Raw genomic sequence first — 9,854 nt, 5'->3', positions numbered from 1 at the left:
TATTAATATAACCCTAAACAACTCCAAATAAATCCTGAATAATTAAACCCAATTTTTATTCCTATATCCTATGTCACCAACTTATCCATTAGTGGTGGCTATATTACCACAACCCATCAAATGCCAGTAAATGAAGTTAGTCAACTTCAAATCAATCCCCCAAAAACAAAGCCTCTAACCCCAATAAGTATTTTTATAAATTCCATTGTTTAATATGCACCCAAGTATCTTAATTGCTGAATAATGTCAGTACCTGATTCCCAACCCACTTCCAATCAAACCCCAGTTATGCACAGAGCATCCAAAATGCAATTTTTAATGAAATAGTATTTGCCAAGCCTATGTAAAATTGTCATAACATCACATATCTTGTTAGGATGATTTTGTGTACTAGCCTGATCTGATCCTCTCGTCTGCCTCGTCACACCTTGTCACGTGACGCACACGTCAGCCCCTTCTCTCTCTCTCTCCTCTCGTTCCCTGTTCCTCTCATATTTCAAAAAAACATAGAAACAGACAAGATTTCAACAGTTACTGCAATCACTGAGTATTTCCAACCATTCAATATTCGTTCGTTCTACATTATTCACTCTAAGACTAAACTCAGAACTAAATAGATCGTTCAAAAACATTATTTGATTTTAATCCGTTATTTAATTATTTAATTCAATTTATTATAATCCGCTACCATATATCTAATTTATAAATTCAATAGGTTACAAAACAAGTTTCATCTTTAACCAATCGCAGTTTAAACTAGAATCATCGTGTTAAAATTTCTCCTCTGTCTATTTTCCCTTGCAGGGTAACGCCAAATGGGACCTATGACCTGTACCCCACCATTTTGTTTTGTAGGCTTAGCTCACCCTCGTGTCGTAGTTTTTAGCCCCGTAGAATCAACACATGTCCTAATCTCGTGTCATAAACTCCCCCTTTCTGTAGGGTAGTGTCGCAAAATTAAACGCATGCGCACAACCATTCAAAAATCCCTTCTCACCGTGGAAGGAAGATTTTCTATTCTCTCTCCCCAAACAGACAGAATAACACTCCAGCTGTAACTTCCCTTTTCCCCTTATAGTCAAACAACATTTAACAGCGCTCATAAAACATATAACCTGACTTAAACACAGAGACAAATTTAAGAGACTTTAATCCATCGCAATGGAATCTCTAAGGATACGTTAGCATGCAGCACGCAACACAATTAGCCTTTAGCCTCTAGCCACGATGTACCATGTAACATGAAACACACTCCCATTTAGCCTTGACATTAGCATTAGCCTCTAGCTAATTGCAGCCTATTACACAGAAACATACCCTGCACTGCCCTATCAATTTTAACATATTTATCCTACCGTTTTTGCTACCGGGACTAATGACCATTACACCGAGAAATCAGACCCAATCAAACGCCCCGTCGGACGAGAGTCAAATCATAATTACAATCAGATAAACCCCATGAATCCGAGCTCTCTTTAAGAAAAAAGAAACCCACCGTCCACCCATTCTATCGTGTAAACGGATTTGTCGGCCCGACATCTAAAATGGCCCCCCCTGGAGGTCTTAAAGTGGTACAGTGCCCTAAAGAATGCGCATATCTGCCTTAATCGTACACTTCAATACTTAAATCCTACCGTTTAATGCTCTAAAACTTCCAATTACCTGCCGTTTCAAATGGAATAAATTTTAGCAAACTCCAGTCGACCGCAATAACACCACCGAGGCCAGGTCATATGGAACATCTCTTCAGTGTACACAAGTCATATCCAATCTAACCAACTCCGAAGCGGTAAGAACACTCACCCTTTTTTCGGCCATGCTTCAGAGAGTTAGCCTGGCGATTGACTGAAACAAGGAAGAGACGCAAACCCAGCCCCACGTTGGGTGCCATTATGTCGTATCTGATGAGTGGTGGCAATTATTGCTGTCAACACAGAGTCCGTTATGCTGCATCGTGTGAGAGGCTTTTATTAAAATCACGAGTTTACAGCATAGGTACAGACCCGCGATGTCCGGAGAACGGCTCCCCAGATTGCTATGGCCGTTCCGACGTCTTCCTCGCCTAACCCCCTTATTTATAAACAATGAAACTGACCTCTTCTGACCAATCCCCAGTCTCCAAGACACTTCCGGTCTGCTGGATGTGGCGTTACACCCAAAACATTCCCTCTTGCTACTAACACAACCAACATTCCCTTTCTTCATGAAAAACATTTAACAAAGGCATAATCTTCAGATACTATATTAGCAAAACAGTCCTGTAGCTTAGCATCTGCGTCATCTGACCACTTTTTTATTAACCGAGTCACTGGTGCTTCCTGCTTTAGTTTTTGCTTATAAGCAGGAATCAGGAGGATAGAGTTATGGTCAGATTTGCCAAATGGAGGGAGAGGGAGAGCTTTGTATGCATCTCTGTGTGTGGAGTAAAGGTGGTCTAGAGTTTTTTTTCCTCTGGTTGCACATTTAACATGCTGGTAGAAATTACCAGCTAACATTCAGCTCTCAGGACCAGAGGATAAAATGCTACTGTCCTGTACCAGCTAACATTCAGCTCTCAGGGCCAGAGGAGGAAATGCTACTGTCCCTTACCAGCTAACATTCAGCTCTCAGGGCCAGAGGATGAAATGCTACTGTCCTATACCAGCTAACATATAGCTCTCAGGGCCAGAGGATGAAATGCTACTGCCCTGTACCAGCTAACATTCAGCTCTCAGGACCAGAGGATGAAATGCTACTGTCCTGTACCAGCTAACATTCAGCCTCCAGGACCAGAGGATGAAATGCTACTGTCCTCTACCAGCTAACATTCAGCTCTCAGGACCAGAGGATGAAATGCTACTGTCCTGTACCAGCTAACATTCAGCTCTCAGGACCAGAGGATGAAATGCTACTGTCCTGTACCAGCTAACATTCAGCCTCCAGGACCAGAGGATGAAATGCTACTGTCCTCTACCAGCTAACATTCAGCTCTCAGGACCAGAGGATAAAAAAAGGAGGAAACAAGTCTCAACTGAACAAGGAGAGTTTTCAGAAAGGATGTATTTATTTAATTTTATTTGATTATTACAAAACCAAAACCATGAGGACAGGACAAAGAGGACTCTTATGTACATCTCTGAGAGCAATCCTCGATGAAGTGTTTTCAGTAGAAAATGAAGAAGATATTTTTTTCCTTGACCTCAAACAGACCTTTTGTACTCAGCTCAGTGCTTGACGTCCTACTGTCATGTGGTTGATGTGGTTCTGAATCTTGTTTTCTTGTACAACAGATACGGCATTGAGTTGACTAGGAGGAGATAAGTAGGCCCACGACCAGTAGAGTCTTTACAGACTGGGACATCATTCATTTACCTTTCTTTCTTCATCTGGTAGTATGGGCAGCTTGGAACTCTGTAAAGTATGATCCCAGATATCATAGAACCGTAGAAGATACCGTTTAACATTGTGATGTTAAATGATAATGTGAATATAGTCTTGCTTATATCCAAACTTTGCAAGTGTTGGCATTAAAAACAGATTGCCCAATGCAATATTACAAAATATAAAGACCTTGTTGCATCCCAGCTTGGATCATGGTTCATGAGAGGTGAACTTGCATTATGTTAAACCTTTAATCCTAATAAGAGTCCTCACCATGGCAACATACTGGTATTACAATAATATAATAATAATAATAATAATAATATGCCATTTAGCAGACGCTTTTATCCAAAGCGACTTACAGTCATGCGTGCATACATTTTTTGTGTATGGGTGGTCCCGGGGATCGAACCCACTACCTTGGCGTTACAAGCGCCGTGCTCTACCAGCTTGTAGAGCACGGCGCTTACAAAACCACATGACCCCAAACATAATATCTTGAAGTGATACTTAACACTATGGGCAGTAGGCCTACCCTCTCTGTATCATAAAGTTCAGGGCCCGTATCCTTAAAGATTCTGAGAATCCTCTCAGAGAGCTCCTAACTTAACCTAAAAATTCCTTGCCAGGAGTTTTAGCTTAGAAGTGATTCCAGAACATTTTCAGTGAACTCTGAGCCAGGAATGGATGAAAAATCCTATCTTAGTGAGGAGGTGTGGTTGACCCCGTTGCTAGGTATGAGTCATCATTTCAAAAGCCGTGATTGGTTGATCCTACAAGTTTGATGAAAATGAACTTTTGGTGATAATGAGCAAAGGATGTACCCTCAAATCAATAAACATAATTATACACTCTAATCTTATGCAGACTATAATTGTAAATAATATTTCACATTCAAGAAAATATCTGGAAAATGAATAGTAAGCTGTAGGGGTTATAGCCTAACATTAGAATCTAAAATATGTGAAAACTTAAGCTCATTACACCCTGTTCAAATAATGATTTGTGTCTCATTTGCTCATATTAATATCCTAGCTGGCATATTTTGTACTTTCACTTCCATATGGACCCCATTGAAAACAAGATGGCCTATCTCAAGGGGCTGTCCTTAATGAAGTAGAAATTGCAATGTTACAACTCAGTGTGAACTTAACGAGGGTAACACAGCTCAGCTTTTAACAATGTCTGTGATTGCTGGCTGGTCTATTTATGAAGGCTTGTTAACAAATATCCTACAAACACAGAAAATGGAGAAAAAAAGGAATCGCAAGCCGAACTGGACTGAGGAGCAAGGTTTGTTGCTGGCCCAGTTGGTGAACGAACATAAAGGTATGTTACGAGGAAAATTTGGCCCAACTGTCACTAGCCAAGGCAAGAGGCGCGCCTGGGACACAATATCCCAAACAATCAATGCCTCTTTTCCACTGGTGGTGCGGACAGGCGACGATTGTGAGAAAAGGTGGTATGTGCTGCAGTCCAAGGCAAAAGATGAGATTGCAGCACACAAGCGGGAATCCTCACTCACAGGTGAGCAAAATACTATGGCCTACCACATAATCTGGCAATTTGCTCCTGCTGGCAAAGTTAATTTACATGCCTAAGTACTGTGTTCATTGACTGTTTCTTTCTAGGGGGTGGACCACCTGCAAAGCGGCTGTCCCAGGTGGCCGACACTGTCTTTCAAGTCCTGGGACACTCTGAGGTCAGTGTCACCGGGCTGCCAACAGGCATTGACACGTCAATGATGCAGGCCCTTGAAATGCAGCAAAGGTAGGACACAGGGTTATTCATATCAACAGTGTTTATTCATTGCAGAAGCCATTTCATGTGTTATCCATGCTCATTGTATTAAATTAATTTAATCAAAACAATAATTAAACTAGGCCTATGTATTTCTGTAGCATGGAGCCATCACAAGAACCGGGCCCATCAAGTTTGCCGCCTGAACCATCTGCAGCTGCTACTCAGGATAGCCCGGCGGATCAAACACCATTCCCATCCGCAGCACCTGCTCCGTCAGCATCCCTGCAGGAGAGAAGATTGCAACTCACAATTGATGTGTTTGAACAACAAAAAAAAGTCCTTTCCCTTCAGGAGGAGTACTACCGCCTTAAAATTGAACACCTAAAAAATAAACCATTTAGAGATTGTGTTCTGTGTCTTGCATTTAACAGTTGCAGGTGATGTGCAGTAAAACTGTGGTAGTTCTTAATACCATCACAAGTTCTCAAATGACATGGGGCTACAGCTTGCCTGAAATGTAAATTTGTGAAGTTTGCCCTGTAAGGCAGTCCACTCTGGGCTCGGTTCCCCTGTGGAATGTGAATATCTTCTTCACCACCATCCTCATCGTTGTCTCCATCCTCATCGCCATCCTCCAGAGGTTCTGCAATCTGTCTAACCTTGCAAATATTGTGTAATATTGCACAGGCTATGATGACTTTGCTGACTTTTTCAGGCCTCAGCCGCACCTCTCCGTGGAGAACATGAAAGCGCCTCTTAAGCTGGCCTATGCCACGCTCCACCACCGCTCTTGTTGTCTTGTGGGCCCTACAATAGAATACAGACCTTTAATTATTTGATGGAAATATTGCACTACTTGGATGCTCTAACATATTGCTTGCATTTCATTTCCATGATTTTTGTATTGTTTGGCTTACCTGTTATAGTTTAGTTGGGGCCCTTGGCGTGGCTGGAGGTAAGGTGTAAGGAGCCATGGTTTGCATGGGTAGCCACTGTCCCCTAACAAGTGGCAATTAGCTGGCACATAGCGTCTCTCAAAAAGCTGTCTGATGCCACTCTCGGAGAGCATTCTCGCATCATGTGTGGAGCCTGGCCATTTAGCCACAATGTCCAAAATCTTCCAGGCCGCATTGAACACTATTTGCACATTGATGCTGTGGAAATTCTTCCTGTTAACAAAGACAGCCTCGTCCTCTGATGGCGCAATTATTCTCACATGTGTTCCATCAATTACACCCACAACGCCAGGGAATCCTGCAATGTCCATAAATGCCCTTTTATGTGTGTGTAAAGTGCGGGCATCCAGCGGGAATGAAACAAATTGTGTCACAATATTAGGTTGTGACAAAGCTGTCAGTGTTTGGGTGATGACTCTGCTGACGGAGGATTGGGACAGACCCAAGTCATCACTGCTGCATTGTTGCATTTTCCCTGTTGCCAAATACCTCAGGGTTGTGATTACTTTCTTCTCCGGTGTAATAGCGTTGTGGCGTCGAGTTGGTGAAGTAATTGCATCTCTAAGGAGATCCACCACAAACATGATTCCTGCACGATCCAATCTGTAGCGTCTCAATAATTCCCTGTCATCCAGTGTTTGCAGGACATCTCTCCTGCCTCCTCTGTTGGCCATTTTGTGCAGCTGCTTAGGGTAACTCCTAAGCCACTAAAAGTCCTCTTCCCTGCTCTTAGCAGATCTCGCCTTAGGAGCCCTTTTAAGCGCTAGGACTCTTGAGGAATAGCTTTTATATTAACTGGGATTTTCGTGTCACTTTTAGGGGAAATTCTAAGAAAACGTCATGCCTCTGAGAATTTTCTTAGAATTTGGCCGCTAGGAGCCACTTTTTGCACAAAAATTCTTTAGAGATACGGGCCCAGGTCAGAAAGTACCGTAGGGTCCAGATCACACGCTCCTCACTCCCGTCCGGAAGACCCCCCCCCCCCACCCCAAGAGAGCATGCTTTCCATTACACGCACACACGCACACACACACTCACACACACACTCACACACACACACACAAACACACACACAGTCTGAGTGTTAATTCATGGAACAGAGGCTTTTCCCTGTCCCTGTGCAGTGTTAGAACTACAACGCTGCCACACCACCAGGTGCATCAGGGAACAGCTTAACCCAGAACTAAAATATTGCGTAATTTGTTCAGATGCTTGATTAAAAAGATCAATTACGGTACCATTTATGTTACGTTGTCTGTCCATGAGAGATTAGGAAACAGGCCTACTATATCCGAAAAATATACTTTATATCAGCCATACTCAACAGGTGGACTGCGGTCCGGATCCGGACCCAGAACAGGGTCAATACGGACCGGGGGTCCCGAATGAGTTTTTTTGAGGAACTTTCAACTTACTGCTGTTAAGAGTTGTAATAATATAATGCACAAGGGGAAATGTAGAAATTTGGTAGTGCATGGGAAGTTTTCCTCTTGTTATGTAATTCACTGACAGACCTTAGAGAGCTATTAATAACCTGACAGAAATGTCCAGTTGATCAATAATAATAATGCAAACACACTTAAGTTATGGCGAAATGTGTAGAATTGCAGGAAATCTTCTTTAAAACTGCACATTTTTCTCTCCGCCCTATGGCAGAATGTGAAGAATTGCAGGAAATTAACTTAAAAAAGACAAAAATGTCTCTCCACCAACAAGAAGGGTGTGAACAATGGTAGGAAATTAGCTTTTAAACTGCAACATTTTCTCTCCGCCACCATGGCAAAATGGATAGAATTGCAGGAAATGTGCTTTAAAACTGCACATTTGTCTCTCCACCCTATGGAAAAATGTGTAGAATTGCAGGAAATTAGCTTTAAAACAGCAAAAATGTATTTCCGCCAACAAGAGGGGTGTGAACAATTGCAGGAAATATGCTTTAAAACTGCATTTTTTTCTCTCCACCCTATGGCAAAATCAGTTTGGGGTCTCATGAGTTGCGAGGTGTGGGTTTGTTATTACGCAGATAAATAATAACAATATCCATCCAGACCTTTGCCACCTAGAAAATGTCTATGACCAGACCTTTCTCATACTTGAGTTCCCCTGATATATAGTGTGTAGAAAAACATAAAATACATGTCATACAGTTTACTCTCGGTTAGTCAGCAGCTCTACTTTTGGGTGTGCGTCAGCTCACGGTTTTTACAGCCCAGCAGTATCACTACATTCAACTAATCAAGAGACCACAGAAGGTCTGGCTGCTTGAGTCCCTGAGATGGATGATGGATCTACTGTGTCCATAAGTTTCTTCTGTTTTTATTAGACATTTTATTTGTAACAAGCTTTTCAAAAACCCAAAGTTTGATACAAATTAAATGTAACGCACTTACAGTGGGAATTCGAGACGCAACTTTTGTGTACAAAGTGTACAATGTGTTTTCAGTGGAGGCATTCAACCTCTTCCCTTGTTTATGGGACCTGCATGGTTCTGGTACCGGTCCCGAAAGTCATTTTCTCTTATAAATTGATCTGTGGAAAACTTAGATCGAAATAGCTTGCATTGAGCGGTAGCCATGATTCTCACGGGTATGTATCTTCTGCCTGTATGAAGCAGGATGTAAAATCTGACACCACTTGAAGCTGGGATGTCCCTCCTACCATTTCATTCGCTCTTCTGACTGTCCATCAACTCCTGGCTGAACACTATGTCACAGCCACTAACAAAGCGTTGCATTGAATTCTTACATCGTAATGCAGCAGGAGAGAGTGGTTTCGTCGCTGTAACACATTCAGAGATCTATTTATAGCCAGTCATCTAAAATAACCAATCGATTTTAAGCAAAAAACACTTTCTGTTTGTTATAGACGTACAAGATTAATATGAGATGAAAGGTGAGTTCCTACTGAGTTTAGGAAGCCAAGCTAGAGCTCTGTGAGATGTTCACAGGGATGGGGGAGGAGACGTTTTGATCAAGAGAGACCTTTTAAAAATATCCACATTTTCTCTAACACTAAATATACAAATATGTATTTTACAGTTATAAGGAAGGTGAAATCTTATAGTTAGTCATTTTATAAATTGATTATACTATATTTATAAAAAATATAAGTAATTTCAAGCCTTATTCATACAGTTTTATTGAATAGGAAATACATCATATAACATACAGTACCAGTCAAAAGTTTGGACACACCTACGCATTCCAGGGTTTTTCTTTATTTGTACTATTTTCTACATTGTAGAATAATAGTGAAGACATCAAAACTATGAAATAACACATATGAAATCATGTAGTAACCAAAGTGTTAAACAAATCAAAATATATTTTATATTTGAGATTCTTCAAATAGCCCCCCTTTGCCTTGATGACAGCGTTGCACACTCTTGGCATTCTCTCAACCAGCTTCATGAGGTAGTCACCTGGAATGCATTTCAAGTAACAGGTGTGCCTTCTTAAAAGTTAATTTGTGGAATTTCTTTCCTTCTTAATGCGTTTGAGCCAATCAGTTGTGTTGTGACAAGGTAGGGGTGGTACATTTACATTTACATTTTAGTCATTTAGCAGACGCTCTTATCCAGAGCGACTTACAGTTAGTGAATACATTTTTTTATATTTATTTTTTTATTTTTTATACTGGCCCCCCGTGGGAATCGAACCCACAACCCTGGCGTTGCAAACACCATGCTCTATCAACTGAGCTACATCCCTGCCGGCCATTCCCTCCCCTACCCTGGACGACGCTGGGCCAATTGTGCGCCGCCCATGAGTCTCCCGGTCACGGCCGGCTGCGACA

The 9,854-nt window shown here is 41.7% G+C and overlaps 2 long non-coding RNA genes across 3 annotated transcripts; one reads left to right on the top strand and one right to left on the bottom strand.

The window, feature by feature from the left end:
• Positions 1–4,512: 4,512 nt before the first annotated feature.
• Positions 4,513–5,512, top strand: LOC311106409. 2 transcript variants are annotated; one of them, XR_014610323.1, is made up of 2 exons: positions 4,513–5,130; positions 5,262–5,512. It is a non-coding gene; the product is annotated as an uncharacterized lncRNA (long non-coding RNA). The 2 variants fall into 2 exon arrangements; XR_014610324.1 differs by having other exon boundaries at positions 4,519–5,130; positions 5,244–5,512.
• Positions 5,301–6,063, bottom strand: LOC311106410. The gene is made up of 3 exons (XR_014610325.1): positions 6,021–6,063; positions 5,614–5,910; positions 5,301–5,385 (listed from the first exon to the last, which is right to left on the bottom strand). It is a non-coding gene; the product is annotated as an uncharacterized lncRNA (long non-coding RNA).
• Between the last annotated feature and the right edge of the window lie 3,791 nt (positions 6,064–9,854).

The sequence above is a fragment of the Coregonus lavaretus genome (genome assembly GCF_964263955.1).
Source record: "Coregonus lavaretus genome assembly, chromosome: 31".
Lineage (NCBI taxonomy): Eukaryota > Metazoa > Chordata > Actinopteri > Salmoniformes > Salmonidae > Coregonus > Coregonus lavaretus.
This window is presented reverse-complemented; position numbering and strand designations above follow the sequence as displayed.